Raw genomic sequence first — 6,475 nt, 5'->3', positions numbered from 1 at the left:
CTATAAACATGGATATTTGCAAGTATTTGGGTGCAGTGAGAGTAACCAAAGGCAACAGGTTGAATATCCAGTCTATTCAGCTGATGCAGCTATGCAGAATATTTGTACTTAAACAGAAACCCACAAATTAAGAAGACATAACTTTTTAGACTAGCCTTCAAACAAAGTTTTAAATTATTTCAAAACAAATCACAGAGTTTGAATTTCAGTAGAAGGCTTCTTGTGTTAGTCTTTCTGCTAAATGGTCAACCATTTAGAGGTACTACATATTTACCTACATTATGTAGCCTACATTAAACTATGGAGGCCACTGTTTTGGTTAGTTTAGGAACAAGAATGAAAAATATAAATCTGAAAGGTTAAGTTTGTCAAAAATTTTCAAAAATCTGTCAAACCACAAATAAGTGCTGAGAATGATATGATACAGTGAAATGTTGGAAACCAACACAATTTAGATTTTAGACCACTCAGCTCTTCAGAAATATTATAAAGGAAGAGGTATACAAAATACAGATCTAAATCTGTAATTGCAAATACAGTATTAGAGCATTTTTTTACATGGAATTTCAGTGGTTTATTGATAAAAATGTTTGCTAAGGGAAGGGAATTCTACTTTCTGCACATCTACCAAACAAACAGAAGAGAACGCACAATAAAAACTACCTTGAGCCATACTAACTAGATTTAAACTTAATATGCAAGCTAATTCTTAGAATTCAATAAGGTTTTAACAAAAGTTTAAAATTTTCACCCAGCTGGTTTTTGAAATTCTAAGGAAGTCTTAAAATTATCAACAAAGACTTCCTATAATAAAACCAATGAGCTTTTCTCAGTTGGAGTGGACTCACTTATGTATCCTCATTGTGAAAGGGGAAGAAGGGAGTTTATTTTTCTGCACCCTTATTTTGCTATGCATAGGCAGACATTTCATGGTCAACAACTGAGAGCATGAAATACTAATGTACAGAGTCCAAACAGCACAGACTTAAATGCTTTGTTATTCTTAGCTGGTTTATGCTTACTTGACGAGGCAAAGGTCTACAAAATGAGTATTTTACAACCCTAGACCAAATCCCAAAAAAGGCAACATAGCTGCCCCTGACCCTACACATTAAAAAAAAAAAAAAAAAAAGCCTAGTAGAGGGACTGCCTTTATTTTGCTCCAAAATAAATATTTACTTGCTTTTTCAAAAGAGAGAGGGAGGAGGGAAGGAAAACACTGGCTTAATGGAGTGTAAAAGGAAAGAAAGTTTGTAAGTTCCTGCATTTGTCCTTCCCTAGAGATTTATCTCATTTAAATGCAAAACCCAGTCATGGAAAATGGGAAAAATAAAAGCTTTGTGAATGTAGGCATGAAAAATACTTATACTTGTAGTAAGCAGTGATGAGTCAATATCTACTTATTCGGAAGATTGATTTGGTATAATATAAAAACACAGGGATTTATTGAAGTCTGAATCTCTGGAAGCTGGTAAGCACCGTACCTTTACTGTTCCTCTCCATGATAATCCTCAATGGGAACTTTTCTGTGCAACAGTGAAGTGTCACTAAGGTCATTATGTGGTATTTAATTATTAAGCCAGAAAAATGGAGCATCGCAAACTTATCTCTGATGTAAATGTAGTTCAGTAACATGGAGTTATGAGTGACTTTTTCTGAAATTAAAATGATTGTGAGTATATAAGCAGGAGCAGCATATTCTATTTTTGCCCCAGTATTCCAGCAGCAAGGCAGATCTAAACCAAGATGTACAAGTAAATCTGACAATGCTCTTAAGTGTACTACAATTTACAAGTAAGAACTACAGACATAGGATGTACAGGCATACAGCTATTGTTTTCTCTGTATATTCCTTTGGATATTGTTTTTATTCTCTTCTAGTTATACTTGCCATCTGTACTGAAACTGCTTAACAGAACAGTCCTTTGTCATTACAGAAAGTATCAGGAAGATGCAGAAACACAAATTATTTACCTAAAAAGAAGTAAATGGTAAACTCAGTATTTTATAAGCAAATCTACTGGAGATACAAGAAAAACTGCAGAAGAAACATCAGGTGTAATAGATTACATCTGGATTATAAAATACATGCATAGGCACAAATGAAATTTATGGGAGTAGGAATGGAAGTGAACATACACCTAAGTGCCACCTGCAATAACAGGAGCACTGTCACCAGCATGAGAGACAAAGTGCAAAGGCGGAAGCTTGGAAGACTGGTGTCTTGGTAGATGAATATTACTCTCAAATGAAAGTATTACCCAAGTAAAGTTTCGATTTAAAGGAAATAAACTAGGCAGGAAATGACCAATTCAATTACCTAATTTTTTATAAGGTTTTCAACACAAGACATTTTGTTACATAACAAAGGATTCCAAATAAACTCATAGCTACAGTGCCATCATGGGTAACACATCTTAATACTCTGCTATTGGCAATGCTATGCTCATACAACACTTCAACCAAATCAATAAAAACCTCTGAGGAAGTGTGAAATGAAGCATATGGGCAAATCTGTCTCACTATCACAACTCTCTGGGATATTCCAAAAAGCATCTGCCTCATTCAGTGCCCTTCATTTTATTAAACCATGGAGGTTTTGAATGCCCTTTTTTTAAGATTGTGAAATTAATTGACAACATATAATGATATTTTTTTTTTTAACAGCAGTGCCTAGTTTCAGGATTACTGGTAATAGACTCATACTTCTGAGAAAATGCATGAACTTTGGCCTATTAGAAACTTTATTAAGAGCCTACTAGTAAATCATATATATATTAGTGATTCTATCCTGTTATGGAGCACAGTACAACACAAGTTTATAAGTTCTCAACTACATGAAAGCATATACACAAACTGAGTTTCAAAAGCACCACAATGAAACATCTCATTATGTATCTCTTCTGTCCCATCACACACTTGCGGAAAAAGCTGGTATAATTCCTAGAAGTATTTCTGTGATTTATAACTTCTATAAACACATTTTCATTGTTTCTTCAATTACTTAACACTGTCCTATTGCAAGTACAATTGCAGAAATCTACCTGTTACTGACATATAACAATATTCAGAACATCTCTGCATTTCCACAGAAAACAGTTTCAATGAAACTTTTCCCTTGTTCCTCAGCTGAATCTTCACGTTTCAGAAGTAATTATATAAAGACACCCACATACATATCTCACTCGATAGGCAAAATGCCTACCCTCCACCTAGAAATCACAGGTCACACCTGCACTTATGGCTGGAATACATCTTGTTCACATCCTCTAGTGATTTCAGCAGAAAACCAAAATGTTGTTAGAGGCTGTATACTTCTGTGACCAACGGGCTGTGCTACTATCCATGGCAGGATAAGCAGGGAAGTTCAAGAGAGCATGGCCATTACCTTTAACGAGACATAGTTTCTGCACTGGCAGCAATATTCAGTAATACATATTCAGTAATACTCCAAGGTAACGGAGAAAACTAATTTTTTTAAAACACGACTCTTAGGACATCGTACTCTGTCATTACAGCTCTCATTTTAGAAGTCTACCTTCGGCATTAGTTGCAATAGCCCTAAGAGTTATATATGTGCCTTATGTTAAAAATATAATTACAAGTTTTATCAGATCTGGACTTACACACAATAGGATAGCAAAGAATAAATGTCAAACATAGAAAGGAATCTCCTTCCATATGTTTTTTCTTGCAAAGTGAGACCTACACGTGGGTTTGGTGGTGCAGCAGGGTTATACTCATTAAACAGAAAACCCTACTCCATTGAAAGAGTATCACATTTATCACATTTCTAGAATTATTTTATTTCTGATATGACAATTCTTTTCCTGTTTAGCATAACTGAAAATCCCTCTTCTGTTACCCAACAAGACTTTTACACAACCTGGACATTTGTAGGCCTGAAATGTAACAAGTCTTAATAATTGTGTTCCCTTAGAAAAGATGTATTTTGAAGTACTACTGTTTAAACCACTTTTTGTTTGTTTTTATAATGATAAGTGATAGTTAAGACAAAGAAGAGACCAAGGTCAGAAACCAAGAGCAAGCCACTTTTACACTGACTTTTTTATTTGATTTTCACTGCTAGCTGGAACTTGAATTGCAATAAAGTGAATCAGCCTAGTTTCCACCTATTATGTTCTATTCTAAAGGAAAGTCTGCTTTCAAAAGTGGAATCTATACCTAGATTGACCAGAAATGCTAAGCCTTGTGACAGCCAAGATTCACTCCAAAGAACTGGTGATATGGCATCCTTCCGAGTTCAGCAAAACCAGCACAGGTATGGCAGAGCTTATCAGTTTGTTCACTGCTGCTTCTCACTTGCTCTTTAGAATGTGGCTGGGATCTCCTTGTGGGAATGGGACCATGGCATAAGCAGAACAACATAATAGAAAAGACAAATGTTCTTGAGGTTGGTTCTTAACTGAGCTGGGTGAATTTGTACCTTCTAATCAACATCAGTGCAGAAAAGTACACTGGAGAGAAAGGTTATGTTATTTAAAAGCAAAAGATGAAGTTTGTCATTTACAATTTCCTTCATCTACAAGAATTTATAACGCTAGGTGAAACGTCAACCTGCTACTCAAAACACAAGAAATTCTTTGCCAGTAGCTTGCTGGCTTCCATCCTTGAAACACTGGGACTTACTGCTCATTCTCTTTTCCTTGACCCTTTTCCTGGGATATTGTTTTATTTTAAAACAATTTTTTGAAAGCATTATTTTAAAAATCCCTTTTAAAAAGGGCTGGAAGTGCACCCTTTGCCACAACGGCATTATATTTGACTGTGTTATGTGAGAAGGAGATTCAGTTTGTTGAATCCAGCTTCTGAAACACTAGGAAATATTGACCAGTTTTGCAAGTGTGTATTCATTCAATAGTCTGCAAAAGTATGAAGGTATGCACATGTACGTGTGTACAGCAGGAATATAAACAAATACGAATTTAAAGTACATGCAGTTACCTTCAAGGTCAAGTTTAAAATTATTCTGCCTTCAGTAGAATTTCTATGAAAAGCTGTTGAAGAATCAGGTCTAACATTTCCTTAGAGCAATGCAGACTAAGGACTTTCTTAGGAATATATCACACCTTAATTATGTTGACATGACATTGCAATGTTTAGCAGAAGTATAAAATCTTGACTTGCAACCCAGTATTCACAGAAAAATCTCTCAAAGATAAAAACTAGGTAAAAGTATGTACACAAGAGGACGCACTGATAACAGTGTCGCATGTGGAGGAAAAGACAGTTATCAGGAGTAGTTGAAATGGATACACCAAGGGGAAATCACGCTGACCAATCTAACAGCCTTCTATGGTGGAATGACTGGCTGGGTAGGCGAGGGGAGAATGGTGGATGTTGTCTACCTTGACCTCGGCAAGGCTTTTGACACTGTGCCCCACAACATCCTCCTAGGTAAGCTCAGGCCGTGTGGGTTGGATGAGCGGACAGTGAGGTGGATTCAGAGCTGGCTGGATGGCAGAGCTCAGAGGGCTGTGACCAGCAGCACAGTCCAGCTGGAGGCCTGTAGCTGTGGTGTTCCACAGGGGTCAGTGCTGTCCTGTTCAACTGACTCATCAATTACCTGGATGAAGGGACAGAGCGCACCCTCAGCAAGTTGCTGATGATACAAAACTGGGAGGAGCAGCTGATACCCCAGCAGGCTGCACTGCCATTCAGCAAGACCTGGGCATGCTGGAGAGCTGGGTGGAGAGGGACCTAGTGAAGTTCAGCAGAGGCAAGTGTAATGTCCTGCACCTGGGGAGGAACAACCCCATGCACCAGTACAGGCTGGGTTGACCAGATACAAGGCAGCTCTGCAGAGAAGGACCTGGAAGTTCTGGTGGACAACAAGCTGACCATGAGCCAGCAGTGTGCTCTTGTGGGCAAGAAGGACAATGAGATCCTGGGGCGAATCAGGAGAAGCATGGCTAGCAGGTCGAGGGAGGTGATCCTGCCCCTCTACTCTGCCCTGGTGAGGCCACATCTGGAGTGCTGTGACCAGTGCTGGGCTCCCCAGTTCAAGAGAGACAGAGAGCTACTGGAGAGGGTTCTGCAGAGAGTTTCAAAGATGATTAGGGAACTGCAGCATCTCCCTGATGAGGAAAGGCTGAGAGACTGGGCCTGTTTAGCCTCAAGACTAAGAGGGGATCTTATCAATGTCTACAAATATCTAAAGGGCAAGTGTCAAGAGGACAGGGCCAGGCTCTTTTCAGCAGTGCCCAGCGACAGGCACGGCAACACAGGCAGTTCCACCTCAATGTGAGGAATAACTGGTTTACCTTGAAGGTGATAGAAAACTGGACCAGGCTGCCCAGAGAGGCTGTGAATTCTCCTTCCCTGGAGATACTCAAAACCTGCCTGGATGTGATCCTGTGCAACCTGCTCTAGATTAACCTGATTTAGTGAAGGGATTGAACTAAATAATCTCCAGAGGTCCCTTTCAACCCAAACCATCCTGTGGTTCTGTGAT

The sequence above is a fragment of the Falco naumanni genome, chromosome Z (genome assembly GCF_017639655.2).
Source record: "Falco naumanni isolate bFalNau1 chromosome Z, bFalNau1.pat, whole genome shotgun sequence".
NCBI classification, from domain to species: Eukaryota; Metazoa; Chordata; class Aves; order Falconiformes; family Falconidae; genus Falco; species Falco naumanni.
Note: the sequence above shows the minus strand (reverse complement) of the source record.